Source organism: Panicum virgatum, chromosome 8N (assembly GCF_016808335.1).
Source record: "Panicum virgatum strain AP13 chromosome 8N, P.virgatum_v5, whole genome shotgun sequence".
In the NCBI taxonomy this organism is placed as follows: domain Eukaryota; kingdom Viridiplantae; phylum Streptophyta; class Magnoliopsida; order Poales; family Poaceae; genus Panicum; species Panicum virgatum.
Window position 1 is genome coordinate 42,633,749 of NC_053152.1, and position 27,715 is coordinate 42,661,463.

At 51.0% G+C, this 27,715-nt stretch overlaps 1 long non-coding RNA gene across 1 annotated transcript; it reads right to left on the bottom strand.

Annotated features, from left to right (window-relative positions):
• Positions 1-774: 774 nt before the first annotated feature.
• LOC120685910 lies at positions 775-27,715 on the bottom strand. The gene is made up of 2 exons (XR_005679867.1): positions 27,093-27,715; positions 775-1,098 (listed from the first exon to the last, which is right to left on the bottom strand). It is a non-coding gene; the product is annotated as an uncharacterized LOC120685910 (long non-coding RNA).

A 27,715-nucleotide genomic window follows, 5' to 3' on the forward strand; every position in this document is an offset into this window, starting at 1 on the left:
CATGTACTTTTGAACTCCTAAGTGTTCCATACATGACAAATATATATATAATATTAGTGTAATATGTTGTTCTAATAATACTGTGCAATGCAAATAGTACGACTATGTAGTCACATACGGTAGAAATACGCATAGCCATATGTATAAAAACGAAAAGAAAAGAAACATAAAGAAGAAAAAACATTTAGTGCCGGCTAGTTATACCAGCCGGCACTAACCTTGCTGTCAGGACTCAGGCGGGTTCGGACACGTTAGTGCCGGTTGGTATTACGGACCGGCACTAACATACGCACGTTAGTGCCGGTCAGAGTAGCCGGCACTAACGTCTGTCACGTTAGTGCCGGCCATTTAGTGCCGGCCACAGGGACCGGCACTAAGCCGTCCTGTGAGCGGCACTGATGTGCCTTTCTCCAGCAGTGGCTGAAAGTGCTATTTTCGTTATGTTTCATAATCTGTGACGCTTGCATGACGAAAATCGCTTCATCGCCGATACCATGTAATAAAAGTCCTTATGCGACGATACCATGTAATAAAAGTCCTTATGCGACGAAAACATCTTTTTTTGTCATAAATTTTATGACGATTATTTTGTCGTCACTAATTTGTGACACTCATTGTTTATCATAATCAATACCAAGAAACGTCACAAAACTATGTGCCTGGATGACCGTAGATGTGCCATGTGGCATCTCTATTATGACGATTTGATTCGTCATAAAATATTGAAATTATCAATTTGAACCTATTTTTTCAATCCTATTATTTGATTTGGACAGATCAATTCAAAACAACATATTCATTCAAAACACTGGCCACTTCACAGAATATTTATTAAAACCCGATACCACTTGTCCAAAAACTATCAGATCCCTATGCATATCATAGCCAACATTACTTGTCAAGTCACTATAAATAGCCCAAAATCAAAAAGATAACAGACAAGACAGCCCTATGACCTCAGGGCCAAAAAGTCTCTCCTCTAGCTTCAATCTGTCCCCTATGATTCTCCTGCTTCAGATTCCTGGAACTTCATCTTCAAATCTTCTAGCTCACTTTGCTGGTCATCCATTTTCTCACTTTGCTGCTGAACCCTGCTCACTGGTAAGAAAGGCAACAATTATAAGTACCATAACACAACCATTAACCAAATATGAGACATACATATTCAGCAAACAGGACTAGGACTTAAGTATATGTGCAATCAGTTAAGAACTGCACAGGAGTGTAGAACAGCTAAGGATGCCTATCCACCAGAAAGTAATTCAGCAAACAAGACTAGGACTTAAGTACAAAGAAAAGCATCAGCTAAGGCAAAAATTGTATTTACCACGGGCATAGCACATTACGAGTACCTTTGGGTCCAAATGTTGAAATAGCAAAAGCATAAGACTCATTTAACTGCTCAAATCGGAATAAGCAGATCAGATCGCAGTTCAAAATACTACAAATTATTTGTATCTATCTAGGCAATTCCTTCTCTACTCTCTTTTAACTACTCAGCTCACACTTGCATGTATTTATTTTATTGCCTTGAAGATTTCTAAACATTTTTTAAGCAGGCCTAGACAGACGCAGTGCAAGGAGGCCTTATCAGTATTACTAAAAGGAAAGAACTGGTTTATCGATGTAGCAAAAGCATAGATTTTAGAACTATTACTGATTAGTGTACCAAATATCTTGATCAGAGCAAAGATTCCTAGTTATGCTGCAATTGCTAGAATCATGATGACGGGGGTGTAAACCCGGGATCCCTGACAGGCCCGACTCGTGTGAAGGGAGGCCCAGCAGACTCACTGGGCCATGAACGGGACGGCCCGCTAACCGGGGGGGGGGGGGCTGCCTTCGTTCCTAAGCCAATGAGTCCGAGAGCGACCTCCCGGGACGCGTGGCGGCCCCCCAACCCAGCGCCCCGGGTCAGAACCATGTCAGACGACCCGGGATGTGCGCTCCAAGAACGCCGCGCCCCCTAGCAGTCGTGCCGGCCAAGACAGGCCCTGTGCAGGCTCCAGGACGCCAGCTCCCCTTATCTTGCGTAGAGGGATTAGGCACCAGGACTCTCTGACAAGGGGACAGCGCCACTCGCGCGGGCCCCGCGACACAATGGGAGGGGGCGTCAACAAACGCTGCCCGCTGCCGTCGTAATGATGGTTGCCCATGCGCGTCATCTCATTACGCCAGCGGGCGTGACCGGACGCCCCCGGCCAGGCCTCGGTAAGGCACCCCTCGCCGAGCGCACCGTCCAGCTGACAGGGGCTACGCGAGAGAGGCACAAGATAGCCCCGCAAACATAGGCTTAGACGGACAAGACCGGAGGTGACCCCCGAGCAACCATCCAAGTGGCCGGGCCGCCCCGACTGAGCAGGATGGGACAGCATCGGGGCACCCCGCTGCCCAAGAAGATCGCAAGGATCATCCCTTGCCCAGGAAGATCGCCAGGATCAAGCCTACCCACTCCCGACCGATCGAGTGGGCCCCGACGACTGACAAGGACGAAGGACACCCCGACGGTGCCAAGACACAGCACTAGATATATGTAAATGGGGGCCCTACCTTGGACTATAAAATGAAAAGCCCCCCATGTAGAAAAGGATTGGAATTCCAGAGGTTCGACACTGCTTGACCAGCTTGTAACCTCCCCTCTGAACTTTGAGCACCTGGGCTCGAGAGCAATAGAGCAAGAACACCACCCCCCGTACTAGATGTAGGGCACATTCGGCCCGAACCAGTCTAAATCCTTGAGTCTTTGCGTGCTAGACCATATCCGATCAAGCGCACAACAAATGAGCAATCGAGTAGTTTAGTAGTCGCCCATTTCCCGCAGCGACTGTTTGGCGCCGTCCGTGGGGACCGCTTTGTGCGTTCACTGCTTTGGCGATCGGATGGTTTCGATCATCCCATTCACCACCCCGGCTGCGAGCCGTGGCGAGACGATCCGCTTCGGCTCCCTGGAGTTCCCCGCAATCCCCCGTGACGGATCGTGGGCGCCTCCACCATTCCCGCCTTCCCAGACCCTCCGCTTCGGAAGTCTGGAGTTCTTCACCGACCAGCTCGGTGCACTGCGCCTCCACGAGGAGGAAGCCGCCCCGGCGGCCGCAGAGGAGCCCGTTTCTCCTCCCAAGCCTCGCAATCCGAGGCGTCGGCGATCAATTCGCTGGCACATCAAGAAGCGCAGGCCATCACATCCAACCCGTGCGGTGCTCTGCCGCATCGCACTCATGATGGCCTCCAACCCCGCTGTTGAGGACGTCAACCAGGTCCTCTTCTCTCTGGCCAACGTCTCTCGACAGCTCGCGGGCAGACCTCCGCTCCCGACACCCCTCTCGTTCTCAGAGCAACTTCCGTTCGGTCTACGCAATGCCGCGAGCGTCTACGCTCGAGAGGTGCGCAAGGCCGCCCAAAGGTTCCAGCCCACGTCCCAATTCGTGGGCACAACAGAGAGCTACCCCGACTCCGTCCACGACCTCCTGTGCTTCGAGGATCCCCTGAGTGATTCCTCCAGCACGGGAGACAACCACCTGAAGGTAACATCCGTGCTGCCGCGCATGTGTGCTATGGCCGACAACTAGCCACCGCCGTAGGTGGTGCCGTTCGAGCAGACGCACACCCCAGTGGACCACCGCGAGCGCGCACTCGCCAGCGCGCAGGCCCACGGCAAAGACCTTCGTCGCCGCCAACAGACGCCCCCGCCCGTGGACCAGCCTCCACGGGCTCCCTCCGAGTCAAAAGGGATAAACCCCGTGGGTTCAGTGCGTCAGCGTGCACGCAGGGTCAACCACGACATCATCAACGACACCCGCATGCAACTCCCGCAAGAGTTCCGTGCGGGCCAGAACATCGCAGCAGCTGTGATCCTTCTGCAGACGCTGCCAGAGCCGGAGGATCCGGCCCATAGGAACCTTCACCGCCAGGTGAGAAACATGGTGGAACTCGCCGCCGTCTAGCAAGCGGAGAGCTCCTCGCTGCACCGCCGACAGGCCGCTGCCTCGTGTCCCGCTGGCGGCGCGAGTCACCGTGGGAGTTAACAATCCGAGGTGCAGTACCCCCACCAGCACAGCATTCCGACATGGGCGGCGCGCCTTCCCCGGCGGCGGCATCTGCCCCTCTCCCGCCGAGGCCACCGGTTCACGACCGCGTCGGTCCTAACTACGACACACACAACGTGATCCAAGGCTGACAGCAGGCTAGGCACCACGCCGACGTCGACCGCGCGGCCGCCCGAGCAGAAGACGCGCGGGCATACGCGCCCAACCTAGAGCGCTCACCGCTCCGGCGAGGGGGACGCCCCTGCGATCCCGACATGGACTGCGACCGGAGTCCGAGCCCGAACCCCACCGGGCTAAATGCCTTTTCCAGGGCGATCCGGGGGGCGTCTTTCCTCCAGCGCTTTCGGCCACCGGTGAACATCGTGAAATATACTGGAGATACGAACCCCGGCGTGTGGTTGGAAGACTACCGGCTTGCATGTCGGGCCGGAGGAGCAAGCGAGGACCGCTTCATCATCCAGTATCTCCCAATATGCTTGAGAGAGAACGTCCGTGCCTGGCTGGAGTTCTTGCCCGCCGATTCCATTGGTAGCTGGGCATACCTCCGGAAGGTGTTCATCGGCAACTTTCAGGGCACATACGTGCGCCCTGGAAATTCTTGGGACCTCAAGAACTGCAAGTAGGAGCCCGGCGAGTCCTTGCGCGACTACATCCGGCGCTTCTCCAAGCAGTGCAACACGCTCCCAGGCGTCGTCGACGCCGACATCATCGGCGCATTCCTCAGTGGGACGCACTGCAAGACACTGGTCCACAAACTGGGGTGCCAGAAGCCGCGCACCACGCACGAGCTCCTGGAGACCGCCACCAATCACGCCTCTGGCGAGAAGGCGGTCGGGGCCGTCTTCGAGCGCGATCAGCACACGGCAAAGGCGAAGCGGCATGGCCGCGACAGGCCTTCCTCAAGCCGCGAGGATAGGAAAAACAAGAAGAATCGTCGAACTCCCGCCACTGGCGAGGTTGCGGCAACCGAGCGCCAAGACAAGCGCCCCCCAAGAAACGACCACTTCAACCAGCTCCTGGAGAAGCCATGCACCAACCATGGCTACCCGGTAAACCACAAATTCAAGGATTGTGATATGATGAAGCGCCTCCTCCGCAGGACAGCCAAGACCGACGGCGACGGCCGCAACAAGCGGCCCGACACCGACCAGGACAAAGGGAAGCCGTCGGAATGAGAGTTCCTGGACGTGGATCGGTGCTTGGTGATCATCGGCAGCCTGGAGGACGAGTGTTCCAGGCGACTGCAGAAGGTTCGGCTCCGCGAGGTATGTGCTGCCACAAGTTCCATTCCTAGAAAGTTGAAGTGGGCATCCACGCCCATCATTTTCGACTAGGACGACCATCCGATCAGCATTCCTCGGCCAGGAAGCTACCCTCTCGTCGTCGACCCCGTCGTCAGCAACATGCGCCTGTCCGAAGTGCTAATGGACGGAGGCAGCTGCCTCAACATCCTCTACATGGACACTTTGGAAGCCATGGAAATCCCACGAGCCTGCTTGCGGGAATCTCTCTTCCCCTTCTACGGCATCCTGCCGGGCATGAAGGTGTACCCAGGTGGCAACATCGACTTGCCGGTCACATTCGGCAGCAAAACCAACTTCCACACCAAGACCCTCACATTTGAGGTGGTGGACTAGAAGGGGGCGTACCATGCCATTCTCGGGCGCCCCACCTACGCCAAGTTCATGGCGGTGCCCAACTACACCTACCTCAAGCTCAAGTTGCCGAGCCCGAATGGGGTCATCACAGTGAGCGGCTCCTTCGAGCAGGCCTACATCAGCAGCCGCGAATACTTCGACCTCGCCACCACTGCGGCGAACTCGGCTGAGCTTGGCCAGCTTCGCGCCACCACTCCCGAGTGCTGCCCTGACCCTTGCAAGCCCAGCCAGACACCGGCCTTCATCTCAAACGATGAGACCAAGTCAGTCGTGGTCGATGACGCTGAAAGGCCCTTGTTTGGTTTTGATAATTGAGTGACAACTTAGGTGGACTTATAAGTGTTTATGTTGAGATAAACATGTGATTAGTCCACACAAAGACACTAGTATGAGCAACATATGCCATGGAGGAGAAATGACTAAGGGTTGATGCTATGCTCATATAGTGTGATGAAGGAACTCATTGTATATGAGTCATGACATGGAGTCATGTGACTAAGGTGGTGAAGATCAAGACAAGGCTTGGCTTGATGGACTGGTTGCAATGGAGAAGGGCAAGTCAAGGCTTTGAAGCGATGGACCGCGAGGCTGTGAAGCTTGGGCAAGACTTGGCGCCGATGAACCGAGGCAACGGTAAAGAGCGGGCAAGGTTAAGATCGATGAACCAAAGAGGTCATGTGATGATATAGAGTGGATCATATCATTCATGATTGTGTTTGTGCATTGGTTGCATCAACACTTGGAGGATGGAGTTGATGAATGGAGATGAAATGGAATGCGCAAGGCAAAGCTATGATTTGTAGGGCATTTCATTTCACCGGTCTAAGGTTGAGTAGAGAAGTGATTGACCGGATTTAGGATAGATGGCCATACTATCAAGAGGGGCAAACTTGTTTGCATATCAGTCATCTAGTGCCACTTGAGCGATCTAACATTGTGATGTCGCTAGAATCGAGTGGCGTGGTGAGATCAAGTAAAATCCTTTGAAAATGATTGTGAAAATGCTAACACACATGCACATGGTGTTGTTCATGTGGTGGTGTTGGCACATTTGCAAAGGAGAAGGTGTTGGAGTTGTTGTTGATCAACTTGTGGGAAAAAGAAATGACGGGCGGATGGTCCGGCCCTGTTGGGCGGATGGTCCGCCAGTATATTTCAATTTTGTCCAGAGAGGTTGCAGCTCTATTTGGGCTTGAAGGCCGTACTGTGGACGGCCCGCCACTGGGGAGCGGACAGTCCGCAGGTGTTTTAAAGAAATCGTCCAGAGAGGTTGTTTCTCTGGCTTGGGCTGAATGGTTGGACTGCGGACGGTCCGGCCCAGGGGCACGGACGGGCCGCAGGTCACTTAACAAATTGACCAGAGACGTGTTAGGTCTCTGGTGGGTTTTAAGAGTGAAGGGAGGACGGTCCGCCCCTCAAACTTTAAGTTTGTCCAGAGACACTGTCTCTCTGAGTGTTTGGAGTATCTGAATGGCAGACGGTCCGCCCCTTGGTCGCGGACAATCTGCGAAGGGCTCTAATGGTCGACTCTGACACATAATCTTTACAGATCTAGCCGTTGGGTTTGAATGGCGGACAATCCAGTTTTTGTGAGGCGGACAGTCCGCGAGTGCTCTGTTTCGACGGGGATTTGAGGTAACGGCTAGTTTGGGGCCTCCCTCTATAAATAGAAGGTGTGGCCGGCCATTTGAGGTGGCTGAGCACCTTGGGGACTTGGTGTCCATTTGTGAGAGTGCTTGAGAGCCCTCTACTCACTCTAACTTGATAGTAATCATCCGATCGATTGAGAGAGCGATTCTAGTGCGAATGCTTTGAGAGATTGCATCGAGTGGCACTAGGTGATCGTGTTGCAAGCTGGTGTGCTTGTTACTCTTGGAGGTTGCCACCTCCTAGACGGCTTGGTGGCAAGAGGCTCCGTTGAAGCCCGCAAGAAGATTGTGCGGTGCTTCGGAGAAGAGATTGTGAGGGGTATTGTGCTCACCCCGCGGGAGCCGCAAAGAGCAACTCTAGTTGAGCGAGACATGAAGAGCAACATGTGGTTCGGCTGGATCATGTGCTAGAGCTCGGTGTGAGCACTCCACGTGGGATAGTGTGACTTGAGAGTCACCACTAGCAAGAGGATCGGCGGCAAGTTTGAAGCTTGTCTCAACGGGGATTAGTTTGGTGGCAACCAAGTGAACCTCGGGATAAAAATCACCGTGTCAATTTTGTCTTCTCTTCTCGGTGGTTTGCATTCTCCAAATCACAAGCCTTGTATTTACTTTCATCTATATCTTGTGCTTGTGTAGTTGCTCTCTAGTGATTAGTTAGCTTGTGTAGCTTGCTAATCATCTTCTTGCTTGTGTAGCTAGAAGTAGAGATCCTAGTGTAACTAGCTAGCTTGTGTAGCTTAATTAGTTGCTCTTGCTTAGATTGTGTAGGTAAGCAAGTTGAGCTCTTTGATTTGGATTGTGTATCCTTGTCCTTGAGCATCTAGTGAACTTAGGTTTGGCTTTGTGTTTTTGCCCATTAGAATTGTGTAGGAGCTCTCCCCGGTTTGTGAAGTACTAGTGCTTAGGCTTGTGTGGCTTGGCATTATAATTGTTAGGAGAGCTCTTGATAGCTTGGCACTCCATTTGCTTTGTGTAGGATCTTTTTGGAGGTGCCTTAGAGTCATAGTTAGAGGGGTGAAGTCTTGGCTAAGCGAATAGTTTCAATTCTGCATAAGTTTCGATTAGCCAGCGCAATTAGTTTTAGAAAGGACTATTCAGCCCCCCTCTAGTCCGCCATCTCGACCCTACAGACGCCGATCCAGCCAAGATGGTGCAGATCAGCTCCCAGCTGTCGGCCAAATAGGAACACGCGCTCGTCGACTTCCTCCGTGCCAACAAGGACACTTTTGCCTGGAAGCCGTCCGACATGCCGGGCATCCCAAGGGAGGTCGCCGACCATGAGCTCCGCATATTGCCGGGATCCAAGCCCATCTAGCAATGAATGCGCCGCTTCGACGACGAGAGGCGCAGGGCCATAGGAGAGGAGATAGCTAAGCTTTTAGCTGATGGCTTCATAAAAGAAGTCTACCACTCCGACTGGCTCTCTAACCCAGTCCTTGTAAAAAAGAAAACTGGTCAATAGAGGATGTGTGTTGATTACACTAGCCTGAACAAGACTTGCCCCAAAGACCCTTTTCCTTTGCCTAGAATAGATCAGATAATCGACTCCACCTCCGGATGCAAAATCTTATCCTTTCTAGACGCTTACTCGGGCTATCACCAGATAGCGATGAAGGAATCCGACCAGCTCGCGACAACCTTCGTCACGCCGTTCGGCTCATACTGCTACATGTCATTGCAGTTCGGTCTCAAGAACGCTGGAGCAACATACCAGCGATGCATGCAAGCCTGCTTCTCCGACCAGATCAACCCGCTGTTCGACCCTGACCGGCTGGACCCACCTCGGGCGACGGTCGCGGTCTACATCGTCGTCAAGACGCCGCGCGCGGACGACCTAGTCACTACCCTTAGCACCACGTTCGCAAATCTCAAGAGGTTCAACATCAAACTGAACCCCGAGAAATGCACGTTCGGTGTGCCTAAGGGCAAACTACTCGGGTACATGGTGTCCGAGCGTGGCATTGAAGCCAACCGTGACAAAATCGTGGCCATCACCAACATGGGACCCATCTGTGGTGTCAAGGGTGTCCATAGGTTAACTGGGTGCCTAGCAGCGCTCAGCCGGTTCATCGCCCGGCTGGGAGAGCGAGGCTTGCCGCTGTACAAACTCCTCAAGAAATCCGACACCTTTGTCTGGACAGAGGAGGCACAGGCGGCCCTCGACCGCCTCAAGGCTCTCTTATCCTCTCCACCGATGCTCATGGCACCGGATCCCTGCGAACCCCTTTTGCTCTACCTGGCAGCCACTAACCATGTGGTCAGCGCCGCTCTGGTAGTAGAAAGGGAAGAGCAGGGACACACCCTCAAAGTCCAACACCCCATGTATTTCGTCAGCGAGGTACTGACTGACACCAAGTCACAATAACTGCAAACACAAAAGCTCCTCTACGCCGTCATCATGGCGGCCAAGAAGCTGCAACACTACTTCACCGAGCATGAGGTGTCGGTCATCACCTCATTCCCACTCGACGAAGTGGTTCGCAACCGCGATGCCGTGGGACGAATTTCTAAATGGGCAGTCGAGCTGATGGGGTATGACATCAAGTTCGTGCCGTGCACGGCTATAAAGTCTCAAGCCCTGGCCGACTTCATCGCCGAGTGGATGGAAGTTCAAGCCCCGACCCCAGAAATCCCTCACGAGTACTGGACCCTCTACCTCACAAATCAGTCATGGGAACCGGCGCGAGGGCCGGGGTCGTCCTGATCTCCCAAGAAGGAGGCAATTCCAGTACATGGTCTGCCTCCATTTCCCTGCATCCAACAACATCGCAGAGTATGAGGCACTCATCAGCGGCCTCCGCATAGCCATCGACATCGGGGCAACCCGTCTGTACGTCTATGGCGACTCCAAGCTGGTAATTGACTAGGTCATGAAGAACTCTAACTGCGAGAGCCCTCTCATGGACACATACTGCTAGGAAGTACGCAAGCTAGAAGGGAGATTCTGGGGTCTGGAGCTCCACCACATCCCACGGAAGCAGAACCCCGACGCGGACGCTCTCACAAAGATGGCCGCCGAGCGCAAGCCGGTGCCCAGTGGTGTTTTTGTCAACGACCTGAATGCTCCGTCAGCGCGAGAGAAGCAGCCAGCTATGAATAGTTCAAAAATAGAGGAAACAGAGCATGCGGAAAAAACAGGGCACGCTTCCTCCGACCCAGCCCCCGACCAAATACCCGAGGGGCCGACTATGCTTGGCAGCGAGCCAACCTGACCTAGGCCAGGCAGACAGCACGGACTGGAGAGCCAACCTATTGGCTTATCTCCTACACAAAGTCCTCCCAGAGGAATGCAACGCAGCCCGCCGGGTAGCCCAATGAGCCAAAACCTTCGCTGTAATCGACGGCGAACTCTACAAATGCAGCCCCTCCGAGACTGGCATTCTCATGAAGTGCATCCCCATTGCCCAGGGCAAGGAGCTTCTTCTCGGGATACACGCCAGGATCTGTGGACACCACGCTCCCTGGTTAGAAAGGATTTCTGACAAGGATTCTATTGTCCAACAGCATTGCGCAACGCGGAAGAAATCGTCCGTGCATGCAAAGGCTGCCCGTTGTACGCCAAACAAACCCACTTGCCAGCCCAAGCCCTTCACACCATTCCCCATAATATGGCCATTCGCCATATGGGGTATTTTGACACCAAATTTTGGCACGTATCAAGGAAAAGTGTTGCAAAGGACAAAAAGTTCTGCGCTGTACGATCGGTGGATTTGGAGGGACGATCGTGTGCCACGGTCAAAGATCTTGCTGAACGGAGAGGGGGAGAGTTAATCATATATTTTGGCTTCGGTATGGCAAGAGTTATCTTATTTTTAGAAGTAGTTTTTATTCCTTTTAGAATCGTGCTTTGCCGTAATCGGCTAGGATTGTGTTAGCGTGGGGTATAAATATGGACCCCCGGACTATTGTAAAGATTGATACACATCCAACAAACAAAACTTTACTACTTGCAATTTACTTTCTCGCCGGCGGCTTCGCCATCTTTTTTCTTTCTGCGAGCTCTTTCAAGCTGATCAAGGACGTCTCACATTCGAGCAACTTGGTTTGCTGGTAAGTTTTCATTTAGCGAGTAAATCTGAGCTTTAGCTTCCAGGCGCATCGCTGTCGCTTCGTTTAGATCTATTCAAAATTTATCAAATTTATCTAAGCTTTGATCTCTGGGCGCATCGCTATTTTCTCGTTTAGATTAATTCACAAACTACCCGACTTAGTGATCTATTTAATCGGCTGTAAACTCCTTATTTATCACGATAAACCTTATAAAGCCGATTAGATTGAATCATAAGCTTATCTTTGTCCAGATCCATACATTCGTGGGTTTGTACTTTGTTATCTGGCACGTGTCGGCTTTTAGATCTAGCCGTCTGGTTGCTCATCGGCATCGGCAACTCATTGCCGATCCGTAGTAGATCGCTTTTATTACACGCTTATCTTACACGATCTTTTGTCGCCTTCTATATCGGTAGAGCCTTGTCGATACCCCACGTAAGAGTGATTCGGAAATCCAGCCGATACACTCTTGAATTTGACGGTTTGTTGTTTCCTTGTCAATTTATAGGTCAAATTGACTAGCACGCTTGGTCCGTATTCTGAGGCTTGGCAAACGGTGCTCTCAGATTCCAGTGTGTTGATTTTGTGTCAACACATCTTTTGGCACGCCCTGTGGGACAAGAAACATCAAGATGTCAGAGAAGGCAGAAGTGTCGGGAAATAATCAGATCCCGATCGATAAAGAGAAGTTGAAGGAAGAACACAAGACAGAAGTTAAAGCAATCACAGATGCTTTTGAGCAGCAGTGCCTTCTGTCCTTTAGCACCAACAGAAGTGGAGAGGTAATAAAAAAGTTCAATTTTCCCACTTTTGTACCATATGAGGAAGCGCAGAAGGACAGAATGATTCATCAGATGAATCAGGCGATTGGACATGCTTTTGTAAATCATGCTCCAATCATAGCCAACCACGTCCACAACGCTGTGCTCAAGGCGCTACAAGATAGAGGGACACCTGGCTTTGTGGGACCAGCTTACTATCAGGGTAGTCAGATGGTCTTCTCTCCTATTGGATCGGCTCCTGGGACGTCACAGATCCATTCTCAAGCTCCGGCTGATGAGGGTGTCATAGATGCACTACCGATCAGTACGGTAGCATCAACTTAGATTCCTCCTGTGTACACCAATGCTACGCCGATGGCTACATATGCACAGGGGAATTTCATGTCAGGATACCCAGTTGGTTGGAATCTAGCTACTGGACTTGGTATGCCTCCGGAATTTATGATTCCATCTCCATCGAAGCCGTCAAGTACATCGGCTTCTCAGTCGATGAACCAGCAAGGCAGTGCGACGGCTCCACAGCTGACTCAGCCTCAAGATACCGCACCAGCGGTTACACCTACATCAGTACCTTCGCCAGCAAGCCCAAGCAACATGTCGGCTCCATGGCCGACACCTCAATAATAGTATCTGGCGATGAGTATCTGGCGATGATGCTGCAACCCAAGTCTCCAACAGAAGTTCTGGCAAATAGATTCCCTCATGCCAACGGGGTCACATGGGTTTTCCAAGATCTTACGACTGGTATGCTGCGCCATGTGGATGTGCCTAATATGCCTAGCTTTGCACAGCAACAGCTTAATCAGAAGACGGCGCAGAATAGTCATAGCAATGAGATGGTGCTGTACCAATCACCATCTAATCAACCCCTCAGCAACCTACACAAGCTCCACCGGCTGCTCAGCCGATGACCTCGCCAAACGTCCAGCCAGCATCAGCAACCTTGCCGTTGACTCCATCAGCACCACAGGCAGCATCGGCTAGTGGCCAACAGATCAACTGGACATCCAAGATTGCTGAGGTTATGAGAGATCAGTTTGGTTTGAAGCCGAAGCAGCAGAATCTGATGTACAGAACTCCATACCCAGCTGCTTACGATCAACTACCATTGGCCCACAAGTACAAGCTTCCAGATTTCACCTAATTTTCTGGACAGGGGGAAGTCTCCACAGTGGAACATATCAACAGATTCATTGTGCAGTGTAGAGAGGCAACGCAACACGATGCATTAAAAGTGCATTTGTTCTCTATGTCTTTGTCTGGATCGGCCTTCACATGGTTCACTACATTGCCAGCTAATTCCATCATATACTGGGTCGATCTGGAGAAGCAGTTCCACCAGTTCTTCTACTCTGGTGTAGAGGAGATGAAGCTGACCGATCTGACTAACTTGAGGCAAAGAAATGATGAATCGATCGCTACCTTCATTCAGAGATGTCAAGAACCGGTGCTTTAGTCTGGTTCTATCTGATCAACAGCTAGCAGAGGTTGCCTTCCAAGGACTCCTGCCACACATCAAGCAGAAGTATGCTTCTCAAGAGTTCTATAGAAGAGGCTAACATGATGACTGGGGAGGCAAGACCATATGAACAGAAGAGGAGCAACTTCCAGAAAAAGGTTAATTTTGTTGACTACTCAGATTCTTCTAATTCAGATATTGATCAGATGGTGGGATCGGCTGAATGGGTTCAGAACAATAAGAAGCCAATCTCATGTCCTATCGGTAACAAAGAACCCGAGAAGTATGGGTTCGATATTACCAAGGCTGACAAGATCTTCAACCTGTTGCTGTCAGAGGGTCAGATCAAGCTGAAGCCATACCATAAGATCTCGACAGATCAAGAGTTGAAGAATATCAAGTACTGCAAGTGGCACAATACGACATCTCATGACACCAAAGAGTGCAAGGTATTTCGTCAGCAAATACAATCGGCTATAGAGCATGGTAGGCTCAAGTTTGAAACACCTAAGAAGCCGATGAAGATTGATGGGCATATGTTTCCAGCAAACATGGTAGATGCTGGAAAGAAGGGTAATGCTTTACAAACAAAGATGCTCACATCACAATCGGCCAAGGAATCTGGTGCTGTTGACCCCAAAGCATAGATGACGGCCGATGAAGCTAAAGGTAAGGGGCCACAACAGAGAAAGGAATCAGTGGTGCCTAAGAAGAAGGTCACATCTCAGATGCTGTTGAATAAATTCCAGCATGATCAAGAAAGTAGACAGTACAGGGAAGAATCTACATGACGACGTGAAGGGCATTGGAAGTGTCCTTTCTTTGTGTACTGTTGGGGAGAAGGGTTGACTGCCAACAGTGGATAATTGTCCAGAGTGCAACGGATTCTATCGTGAAGACTGGTCATTCAAGAAGCCACGTTTCGACCAGAGGCCTCAAGGGCCGATCATTAGAAAGAGAGGTGATGATAGACACATCTCTGTATATGATCGACTGGGGGGGGCAGGGTTTCAGTGCATGATCGGCTGGGGGGGTAGGACCATGCTACATGATCCTGCATGAGGAAGGATTTCTGCTGATGAGCAGATTGAACAAGCTGCTGCTGCTCAACTGCCAGATGAATACCCTCACCGTAGAGATCCGGAGAGAGTGCCTGTTCATGACAATATTGATCAGCCTCGATGGTGCCCGAGAGGTTTGACCAGGTCACAGAAGAGACGAGTTCAAAGGCTGCGTCAGACAAAAGCACTAGAAGAAGAAAGAAGAGAGGCTCCTAGGAGGGGAGTCAGATCTGAAGTTTGGCGTATCAAGCCAAAGGCCGATGGAGGACAACATTCAGAGCCATCTGCTACATCTGTCAATGTATCCTCCATGCTTCTACTAATCCAAGCAGTCAGTTCTCCCAACCATTCCTAATGGATGAGTTCCTAGAAGATGAAGGGAAGTTGGGGCACGGGTTCACGTCGGCCGATGCATTGGAGGAAGTAGACATTGGAGATGGAGATAGGCCAAGCCTGACGTTTATTAGTGCTAAATTAGATCCTGAGTATAAACAAGAGTTGGTAAAGCTGTTAAAAGAATACAAAGATTGTTTTGCTTGGGAGTATTATGAGATGCCAGGTTTGGATCGGTCTATTGTTGAACATCGTTTGCCTATCAAACCTGGATATCGGCCACATCAACAAGGGTCAAGACGGTGCAATCTGAAGATCTTACCAGACATAAAGGCCGAGATCACAAAGTTGATAGAAGCAAAGTTCATCAGGCAATGCAGATATGCTGAATGGATATCCAATATGGTTCCTATGTATAAAAAGAATGGGAAGCTACGTGTGTGCATTGACTTCAGAGATCTCAACAAAGCTACGACGATGGATGGTTACCCAATACCAGTTGACGATATGTTAGTGGTTGCTGCTGTAGGGCATAAAGTGATCAGTTTCATGGATGGGAATGCTGGATACAATCAAATATTCATGGCTGAAGAAGATATTAATAAAACTGCATTCAGTTGTCCAGGACATGTTGGTTTGTTCGAATGGATTGTCATGACCTTTGGTCTGAAGAATGCTGGGACAACATACCAGAGGGCTATGAACTACATCTTCCATGAAATCATCGGCAAGATTGTTGAAATTTATATTGATGATGTTGTTGTGAAGTCCAAAGGGTACCAAGAGCATTTAGCTGACCTACGCAAAGCTTTGAAATGTACCAGAAGACATGGATTGAAGATGAATCCTAACAAGTGTGCATTTGGTGTGTCGGCTGGTCAGTTCCTTGGGTTCATGGTACATGAAAGAGGAATCGAGATTACTCAGAAGACTATCACAACCATTAATAAAATAGTGGCTCCAGAGACAAAAGTTGAACTTCAATCACTAATCGGCAAGATTAATTTTATTCGAAGGTTTATTGCTAATCTATCTGGTAAGATACAGCCGTTCAGTCCTTTATTGAAGTTGAAGGCCGATCAGGAATTTGTATGGGGAGAAGCACAGCAAAAGGTGTTGGATGAAATCAAGCAATATCTAACATCGCCTCCTGTGTTGGTTCCACCGCAGATGCACAAGCCATTTAAATTATATTTATCGGCTGATGAGCGTGCTATTGGATCGGCCCTTATTCAAGAGTTTGAAGAAAAAGAGCATGTGATTTATTTCATTAGAAGACTCTTGGATGCTGAAACCAGGTATTCTCCTATTGAAAGATTATGTCTTTGCTTATACTTTTCTTCTACCAAGCTTAGACATTATCTATTATCGGCTGAGTGTGTTGTGGTAAGCAAAGATGATGTTATCAAATATATGCTCTTTGCCGATTCTGAGTGGGAGAATTGGAAAGTGGATTCTGGCCTTGTCTGAGTTTGATTTGAGATATGAATCGGCTAAAGCAGTTAAGGGAAAGGTTATGGCCGATTTTGTTGTTCAGCATTGTGGGCCAGAGTTAGAGATTGTTGATCTAGTTCCATGGATATTATTCTTTGCTGGTTCATCATGTGGAGTTGGATCTAGTATTGGCATTGTTTTGGTGTCACCTCGGGGGGCAACATTTGAGTTGTCTTTTTCGATAGAACCTACTGCTACTAATAATCAGACTGAGTACCAAGCTTTGCTTAAAAGAATTCGGCTGCTACAAGAAATCGTAGCTGATGCAGTTGAAATATTTGGGGATTCCATGCTGGTGGTTAATCAGTTGATCGACATATATGAGTGCAAAGATGATATCCTACGAGTTTATCATGAAGAATGCTGCCGATTGTTGAAAGAATTCAAGAGAGTAACCATCGAGCATGTACCTAAACTTTACAATGAAGATGCTAATCGGCTAGCACAGCATGCTTCTGGTTATCAGCCTATAGAAGGTGTGATGACTTTGGACTTGCCCACCGATGATTGGAGGAAAGAGATTGTGGAATATTTAGAAAATTCCTCCAAGAAAATAATCCGAAGAATCTGATTTCAGGCGACTAAATATGTGTTGGTTGAAGGGGAGTTGTATTATTGGACGATTGATGGAGTTTTACTTAGATGCCTTGACAAAGAAGAGGCTAAAGTCTTGATGGGAGAGATACATGAGGGTGTCTGCGGTTCGCATCAATCAGCATATAAGATGAAATGGGTGATCAGAAGGAACATATACTTTTGACCAACCATGTTAGAAGATTGTTTCAATTATTACAAAGATTATCAAGGGTGTCAGAAATTTGGAAATGTACAAAGAGCACCGGCATCGGCTATGAATTCCATCATTAAGCCGTGGCCATTTAGAGGATGGGGAATTGATTTGATTGGGCAGATATATCCACCATCCAGTAAAAATCACAAGTTCATACTAGTAGCAACAGATTATTTCACCAAATGGGTTGAAGCAATTCCTCTGCAGACGGTGACATCCAAAGAGATGATTGAATTTGTGAAGGAACATATTGTTTATCGGTTTGGTACTCCGCAAACTATTACGATCGATCAAGGCAATATGTTTATTTCAGAGGAGTTTGGAGAGTTTGCTACAAGTGTGGGAATTAAATTGTTAAATTCTTCTCCATATTATGCTCAAGCCAATGGTCAGGCAGAAGCCTCTAATAAAGGGATCATCAAGTTGATTAAGAGGAAAATTGAAGAACAGCCGAAGAGATGGCATACGACTGTTAATGAAGCTTTGTGGGCCTATAGAATGTCTTGCCATGGGGCTACTAAAGTGTCTCCGCATCAGCTAGTTTATGGACATAAAGCTGTACTTCCTTGGGAAACTAGACTTGGTTCCAGACGGGTTACATTCCAAGATCAGTTGACAGCCGATGATTATACTGCAATGATAAAAGATGAGTTGGAAGATTTGGCTGGGCATCGGCTGAATGATCTCATCGGCATCGAAGCTAATAAAGCTAGAGTGGGCCGATGGTATGACAAGAAAGTTAAGGCCAAATCTTTTGACCAGGGAGACTTGGTGTGAAAACTAGTCCTGCCGATAGGAACGAAAGATCCCAAATTCGGCAAATGGTCTCCTGGGATGGACCATACAAGATTAGTAGATGTGTTCCTGGGAATGCATACATTCTGTAAACTTTAGAAGAAGAAGAGTTTTTCAGTGCGCTTAATAGCAAATATTTGAAGAAATATTACCCAAGTGTTTGGGTAGATGCATGACCGATTACATGAGGAGATCGGTTGGATTCAAAATAGCCGATACAAAGAGTGTATCGCCTTTAGCGCAAAAGTAAGGAAAGGCTTGATCGTGTTGCAATGCGTTCAAGAGTTTTCATAGCCGATATGACATATATCGCCCTTAGATCAAAAAGTCTAATCCAAAACGTATGATTTGGGTTTGACTTGGTTTTCTGTCTGATTTTGGATCGCAATAAGGTGTTGGTTTGTTCGGTGCGATTGCAAGACAGAAATCAGTACAAAGCACAACGAAGATAAAAGACCAGGAGTCAACAGGGGAAGCCAGTTCATTGATTATATTTACAAAGAGCCAGAAAAGGCTGTTACATGCTACAACCTAATCTGACTCGCCTCCGAAGAGGTTGCTGATGACCCCCTCCAGACTCACGTCGGCGACGATGGTGTCGGCGGGAAGGCTGACATCGTCAACCAGTTCATCGAAGGCGTTCTGCACCTCTCCCTGCTCAGGGAAGACCAGCTCCCATTGCCGGTAGTCCACCCCGGACATGTGGGAGACGACGGCGATGGCCCTGGCGACGCCCGGTGGACCCCCTGCTCGGCGAGCTCCGTGACGCGAGCCGGGATGTTTCGGAGGCGTGCGACGACGGTGCTCCCCCTAGCATTCACCGAGTCGATGGCGACTCGGGCGGCGTCCAGGAGATTCTGGACCTGCGACTCCAGGTCTGAGAAGAAATAGATTAGAAGCCTAGAGAAGATTACTGAGGAAAAACATGGTTGGAAGTCTTACTGGCAGCCCTGGTGTCGGCGTTGGTGAGATGACCGCGGACGACGACCTGATCCGTTTGTGCCCCGTCAAGGTCGCGGCGGGCTTCGTTGAGCTGGCGGAGGTGGTCACAGATGTAATCTTGGGTACCTGCATCTAGGACCCGGAAGTTGGGAGGGAGCTCCATGGCGGCGTACCTGCAGAGAAGAAAAGATAGTCAGAAGCAAATTGGAAATAGTATATTGGCGGAAAAGAAGACAAGGTCTTACCCCGGACGGGGACGGAGCGGCGGAGGAGCCCTCGTCGATGCGCTTGTTGATGGCCATATGACTTGAAAAAAAAGGAGGCTAGGGTTTTTGGAAGCTTGAAGAAGAGTAAGGCAAAGAGAGCTCTGGCCGATGAGGAGACTACAGTGCCGATGGGGCGATTTATAGCCCAAGGTGGGGAAGATGAATCGGTTGCGTGCACCGGCATGGTCTTTACTCTTGGGTCTAATCGAGGGACGCATGGGAAAAAAGACGGGAGATGAATTGACAAATTCCCGTTGTGCGGACGAGAAGGTGAAAGGTTGAGGGCAAAGAAGAGATTTTTACTTGCCACCCACACGGGAAGCGAGACGGCAATAAGTGAGAAGACCGTTCGGCAGCGTAATCATGATGAGGTTTAATTTCAGAGCAAAAAGGACGTTTTTACTCCGAAATTGGGAGGCATGTGATGACACCAAATTTTAGCACGTGTCAAGGAAGAGTGTTGCAAAGGAGAAAAGGTTCTGCGCTGTACGATCGGTGAATTTGGAGGGTCGGTCGTGTGCCACGGTCATAGATCTTGCTGAACGGAGAGGGGGAGAGTTAATCAGATATTTTAGCTTCAATTTGGCAAGAGTTATCTTATTTTTAGAAGTAGTTTTTATTCCCTAGAATAGAATCATGCTTTGCCGTAATCGGCTATGATTGTGTTAGCGTGGGGTATAAATATAGACCCCCGAACTATTGTAAAGATTGATACACATCCAACAAACAAAACTTTACTACTTATTTACTTTCTCGCCGGTGGCTTCGCTATCTTTTTTCTTTCTGCGAGCTGTTTCAAGCTGATCAAGGACGTCTCACATTCGAGCGACTTGGTTTGCTGGTAAGTTTTCGTTTACCAAGTAAATCTGAGCTTTAGTTTTCGGGCGCATCGCTGTCACTTTGTTCAGATCTATTCAAAATTTATCGAATTTATCTAAGCTTTGATCTCTGGGCGCATCGCTATTTTCTCGTTTAGATTAATTCACAAACGACCCGGCTTAGTGATCTGTTTAATCGGCTGTAAGCTCCTTATTTATCACGATAAACATTATAAAGCTGATTAGATTGAATCATAAGCTTAGCTTTGTCCAAATCCATACATTCATGGGTTTGTACATTGTTATCTGGCACGTGTCGGCTTTTAGATCTAGCCGTTTGGTTGCTCATCGGCATCGACAGCTCATTGCCGATCCGTAGTAGATCACTTTTATTACACGCTTATCTTACACGATCTTTTGTCGCCTTCTGTATCGGCAGAGCCTTGCCGATACCCCACGTAAGAGTGATTCAGAAATCCAACTGATACACTCTTGAATTTGACGGTTTGCTGTTTTCTTGTCAATTTACAGGTCAAATTGACTGGCACGCTTGGTCCGCATTCTGAGGCTTGGCGAATGGTGCCCCCAGATTCCAGTGTGTTGATTTTGCGTCAATAGGGTCTAGACATGATCGACCCACTCAAGAAGGCACCAGGAGGGTTCACCCACTTATTTGTCGCAATCGACAAGTTCACAAAATGGATAGAGGCAAAACCGATGACCACGATCGACTCCAAGGAGGCCATCAAGTTCTTCTTGGACATCGTTTACAGATTCGGCGTGCCCAACTCCATCATCACCGACAACAGGACCAACTTCACAGGTCACTACTTCCAAGAGTTCGCGGAAGGATACAGGATCCGGATCGACTGGGCATTGGTCGGACACCCGCGCACAAACGGGCAAGTAGAAAGAGCTAACGGCCTAATTCTCCAAGGGCTCAAACCGCACATTTTTTACATGCTCAAAAAGTTTGTGGGTCATTGGGTGGAAGAGCTGCCGGCAGTACTCTGGAGCTTGCGAACCACACCTAACCGGTCCACAGGACTAACACCTTTCTTCTTAACATACGGCTCCGAGGCCGTGCTGCCTTCCGATCTGGACTATGGTGCGCCAAGAGTCAAAGCTTTTGACCCAGAAATGGCATCCGAAGCCCAAAGAGATGCCATGGAAGTCCTAGAGGAAGCAAGGCTAGCAACACTACATAGATCGGCTCGCTACAACTTTACGCAGGTACCACGAGAGGCACATACGGGAGCGGACACTATAGGTCGGAGATTTGGTCCTGCGACGGGTCATGTCGACGAAGGACAAGCACAAGCTCTCGGCGCCATGGGAAGGACCCTATAGCATTGCAGAGGTGATACGACCAGGCACCTACAAGCTAAAAGACTCCGACGGTAACATTCTGACCAACTCTTGGAACATAGAATAGTTACGGTGTTTCTTCCCATAAGAAGCACTAGTGGCTCAGTCCAAGTGCCCCGACCCGGCCACTTCCGGCTCGGATCACTCGGGGGCCCGACACCTGTCGATTTTTTCTCCCCACACAACACAGTGCACTCACCCGGCATCCCGAACCGGCCACTCCTGGTCCGGAATCACTCGAGGGCCGGACACCTGCATTTTTTTCATGCTCACACACATAGACACACACACACACACACACACACACACTAGTTTTCTGGTTTCTAGCACCCCGACCCAACCACATTTGGCTCGACGTGCTCGGGGACCAGACCATGGTCTTCGACCATCCCATTTTTTGTTGTTTCTCGCCTCTACAGCCCCTTGCCCTGAGCACTCTCAGATCAAGGCGCTCAGGGGCCTCACTGGGATGGACTGTCCAGCACGCACGCACCAATTTTCTCTTATCACGCAACATACAGAAACTCTCGTAACCAAATCGAAAAGCAAAAGCCAAAACATTTTCAAAAAAAATAAAATATAAACAAACCCAAGCGAGACAGAAAACGGAGCAAAAAATGAGAAGCAAACACGAAATTAAATATAGTTAGGGGGCCACACACACGGTGACCGCACGAACGGCTTGGGGCACAGCACTTACATACTTTTCATAACTAAACAAAATAAAAAGTTGGCCGCCGGCCGGCGCCACACTCCATCGCCGTCCCGCCGGGCCCCTACGGGCCGTCCAACTCCGGGTCCGCGCCGCGTCACAGGAGGTCGTCGACGTCCATCTCTGCCGCGACGAGCCGCCCGAACCCGGTGAAGTCCAGCATGGCATGCCGATGAACCGCCGCGCTGGAGGTCTCCGGGAAGCCGGGGTTGATTCCCCCGAGGTGCACCCCAGTGCGCAGCCGGACGGAGGCCAATGCAGCGGCGGCACCACGATGGATCCCCAGCCTCACCGACGAGCGGATGATCTCGGGGAGGGCATGGAGCTGATCCACGCACATGGGCGCCTGCGGCTCCACCACACGGAAGACAGCGAACGTGCCATCCTCTAGGGCCTCGCGTTGGTCCTCCACCTCGCCGAGACGGTGTTACAAGTCCGTCACCTCACGGCGGAGGGCCTCCAACTCCACCTCCAGCACTACGGGTAAAAAGTATGAGTTGCAAGAAAAAACAGGGGACGGGAGGCGCGATCATGAATATAACTCACCAAAGGCCCGTGCCTGGGCGTCAGCGGTAGCATCCCTCGCCGCGCGCGCCTCCTCCTCGGCAGTCCCCCGAGCCACCTCGACCGCCCGCACGCTCTCCTGCAGGTGCTCAACCTCCACCGAGGCGGCCGAGTAGCGACCACGCGCCAAGTCGCACTCCCGCTGCAGAACTGGTATGTCCGGGTGGACCTCTGCAGAGCCGGATTCTGAGGAGGTGGCGGACGCTACGGGCGAGCCCGGCGGGGGCAAGCCCGGTGCTACAATGGCTGTGACCGACGGCGGCGCGACGACCGGCACGACGACCGGCGCCGGCGGCGCGATGGAGGACGAAGCCGATCCGCCGGCGGCAGCAGCAGACGCTCCAGCGCCGCCCGCGCCGGAGGCTCGTCGGACGAAGAGGAGTCAGAGACGACGGGGCCACCGGACGGCCCAACACCACCTTGTCCTGCGATCCACGCTCCAGGACCCATCGACGGCACCCTACCACCGCGCAAACACCATCACGAACATACCAAGGTGAAATGCAAGGACGGAAGAACGAGGACAGCGTCGAAAAATACCTCCCCCGGAAGAGCTCGCGGCATACCCGCGGTAGACCGCGCAGTGTAGCACTAAACCCCTCATCGCGGGGGCGCTTGACGTCAGCCATCGGGAGAAGATCGACGACGACGGTGAAGGCAATTAGCACTCCTCCTCCTCTTTTCCCCTGCGCCTTCGCCTTTTCCTTCTCTCTATTTTTTCTCCGAGAACTGGCAGGCAATAATGTCGACGGAGACGAGGCGACAGGAGGCAGGGGTTAAATAGGCGATCATCGTCATCACTCCGCGGCGGTTCCCGAGCGAAGCGACGCCTCGAGACACGAGCCGCCACCAAAGGACCTCTCCGCGGCAACCGGCGCGACGCATCGGCTCCACGGGTGCGTATTCCACAGTTTAAATTAAATCCCCATCGTCAATTCGTTTCCAATTGCAAGGAAGATGGCGAACCATTTTCATGCCACCTACGAATCGCAACCGCACAATTCGATCTCAAGGTTCGAAGGCCAGTCCACCAAGGGCTCCGCGCCACCTTGACTCAAAGAGCCAGGGAAGAAAAACCAAGACGAGCACCAAGCGGCCCAAGCCCGACCTGCCCCGGCTGCAGTCAGATCGTCTCAAATTTTCTTGTCCGATCCAGCCTCTAGCGTCCCACGGAATCCCCTCCAGAGGGGAGGCCAACTAGGCCCCGCGAGCTGGCTGACGGCTCGAGTATCTGACTGGGATGCGGGCTATAGAGTAGTGGAGTGCTCCCAATGGGGCTCCATCGACCCGATCGTCCGCGGCAGGGTCGGACTTCACTTGGATTGTCCTTAAATGGGCGTACCCGCTACCGAGCTCACCGAACCCGGCATTCCAGGCCATCTAGGTCAAGTGGTAGGGTTCACCTCCTCCGATCGCTACCGGTCGCAGTGGAGTCATTCATCGTTGAGGCACGAAAACGAAAAGACAGTGCGGTAAAATAAACAAACAAGAATGCCCTAGGGCTAACTTTATTTCATCAATCATCTCCTTACAACAATTGGCTGGAAGCCGTTATAACAAACGAAAGCTGGCTGTTCTCGACTCGGGGAAACAGCGGATACAATGGATCAAATCCATTTACTCCCACTAAGGGAGCAACAAAAGGGGGCTAAGGCAACGACGGCTACCTGGCAAGCTAGAGGACATGGCCAAAGAATGTCGCAAGACTTCTTGTAGCACCTCGCAAGCCTTCTCCTAGCATCTACCGCACCAAAAAGCCCCTGACGAAGGTAGAGGCAGATGATGCCGACGAGGGGGAGTTTAATGGAGCTGAGGTTAGCCCGAACTCCCCGCCGGCGCTGCTTCTGGGTATCTTCCTCAGACAACTGGAAGACGGGCCATGATCTCCTTGCGTTGGCAACGGCGCCTTCCAGTCGCACCACACTAGCCGCCCGCCCCTGAAGGGAGGCGCGGAGACCCATTGTGGCTGCAAGACCACCCTGCCTGATGAGAGAGGAGCACGTGACCATCCCCCGCTACCACGAAGCACAGCGCCAAGCTGTGCCGCCTTCCAGCTGTAGCTAGAAGACGAGGCAGCGGATCTGCGGCTCCGCGTCGCCGACGCGTGAGGTGCCCACCCGAGATCTCGGGGGAGCGGCAACCGCAAGAAGAAAGCAGGGGGCGACCCCCGTGGCAGGAAAGGTCCACACCACCACCAAGTCTCCAGACCGGCACCGAGGAGAGTCCAAGGAGGCCACCAGAAGCCGGGAGCCCCCCTCGCCGATTGGCAAGGGAGCTGGCAGACAATTGGCCTGGCTTGCCTAACTCCAGTAGCAAGCCCTCGAACTCCTCAGCGCCGGGCAGCGGTTGGCGGGATGAACTCGTTGACGAGTTCACGCCTGAGGAGGACCCCCCCTCCCCCCCCCCCCCCCCCGTTCGCAACCATTCTTCTAACACCAGAAACGTAAGCCATGCCCACTCTCATCTTGAGGACGGGTGTGGGGCATTTGGAAGAGAACTACCAAATGGATCTCCATGATCCGTTTACTTGTGTGGAACCATGTGTCCACGACACCCCTATTTATAGGCAAACGTGGGCACAAACGGCCCCAGCAGTCAGCGGGCTGGCCAAACGGGGTACACCAAAAGCCCTCACCTAATCGATCCCACTCTTAAATGCCGACGGAATGGTGCCAGCCTACCAAGCAACCGCCGCGCCACTCGGGACCTGATCGCTGCACAACCCACCAATGGGAGGCAGCCCCGAACGGGGGAAAACGAGGCGTCCGCGGCACAGCGATAAGATGCGACGGCCGGCCTCAAGATTCCACGGCACTTCAGCCGGCCATCAAGGCGGGCCAGACCCCGTCACGCCAGCACTGGCGCACGCCGAAAGCTAAGAGCGCAGTTGGATGGGACGCCCCGGTCAGGGGTCATCAAGACCGAGTTCAGCGGCTCCATGATTATTAAAATTGCAGAGCCGCTCGGGGGCCTCTGAAGGGGGTGTAAACCCGGGATCCTTGACAGACCCGACTCGTGTGAAGGGAGGCCCAGCAGACTCACTGGACCATGAACGGGATGGCCCACTAACCGGCGTGAGGGGCTGCCTTCGTTCATAAGCCAACGATTCCGAGAGCCCGACCTCCCGGGATGCGTGGCGGCCCCCCGACCCAGCACCCTGGGTCAGAATCATGCTGGATGACCCGGGACATGCGCTCCAAGAACGCCGCGCCCCCTAGCAGGCGTACCGACCAAGACAGGCCCTGTGAAGGCTCCAGGACGCCAGCTTCCCTTATCTTGCGGAGAGGGCTTAGGCAGTAGGACTCTCTGACAAGAGGATAGTGCCGCTCGCGCGGGCCCTGTGACACAACGGGAGGGGGCATCAACAGACGCTGCCACCTCCTGTCGTAATGATGGTTGGCCCTACACGCCATCTCATTACGCCAGCGAGCGTGACCGGACGCCCCTAGCCAGGCCTCGGTAAGGCACCCCTCGCCGGGCACGCCGTCCAGCTGACAGGGGCTACACGAGAGAGGCACAAGATAGCCCCGCAGACATAGGCTCAGATGGACAAGACCGGAGGTGACCCCCGAGCAACCATCCGAGTGGCCAGGCCACCCCGACTGAGCAGGGATGGGACAACATCGGGGCAACCTGCCGCCCAAGAAGATCGCTAGGGTCATCTCTTGCCCAGAAAGATCGCCAGGATCATGCCTGCCCACTCCCGACCGATCGAGTGGGCCCCGACGACTGACAAGGACGAAGGACACCCCGACGGTGCCAAGACACAGCGCTAGATATATGTAAATAGGGGCCCTACCTTGGACTATAAAAGGAAAAGCCCCCCACGTAGGAAAGCGTTGGACTCCCAGAGGTTCAAGTTCAACACTGCTTGACCAGCTTGTAAGCTCCCCTCTGAACTTTGAGCACCCGGGCTCGAGAGCAATAGAGCAAGAACACCACCCCCCATACTGGACGTAGGGCACATTCGGCCCGAACCAGTCTAAATCCTCGAGTCTTTGCGTGCTAGACCATATCCGATCAAGCGCACAACAAATGAGCAATCGAGTAGTTTAGTAGTCGCCCATTTCCCGCAGCGACACATGAACTCCTTGAGTGGTAATCATATCAACAAAAAAACACTAAACAAATTGATGTGCTGTAAAGTAACCAATCTAATCCAAAGGGATTCAGCTACTAATTTAAAGGAAGTTGGTTACTAATCCAAAAGGGGATCATATATAGGGAAACACTAAGCCGAAGCACAATGGTGGTAATCATATCATCAGGTTTCAACTACTAATCCAAACGGGGTTGGCTGCTCACCTCAGATCTTGTCTCCCTGAAGTTATAACCGAATTCAACAACCTGATCCAAAGATGAACATCATAATAATTTTCATTCGGAATGCACAAACTCGTGGCTGTCGATATGCAACAAACTAAAAATTGGACAAGAGCCATCACAATCCTAAGCCAGCAATCAGAGAAGACAACTAATATCTACTTCCTAGTGAGACTGATTCCACATTGCAGTGTGAACAAACCAAATAATGATTTCAAATCTGAGACTGAGATATGAACATATGCTAAGCTCACCTAGAATTATATTGAGCTTTCAATCCTAGTGCCCTTCTTCATCCAAAGTAAGGTCTCACCTGAAAAGAGCATAGTTGCTAATGAAGTTGGTAATATAGAAAATGTATAAGTTGCAACAATGGAGAAAGAACCAATAGAAGTTTAAAAAACTATTATTTAAGGAGGCAAACACGGTTCAGTATGTAAGGCATGCACTCCAACTCGGATGTGTGATTATTCCTGATGCATCAATAATGGTATATGGTATACAGAGTCTCCCTGATTCAAAATATTGGTATTACCTAAACTGAAGTTATTCATATGGCTAAAATATGAACCACTTGATAGCATAAATCCTCTAGTACAAACACC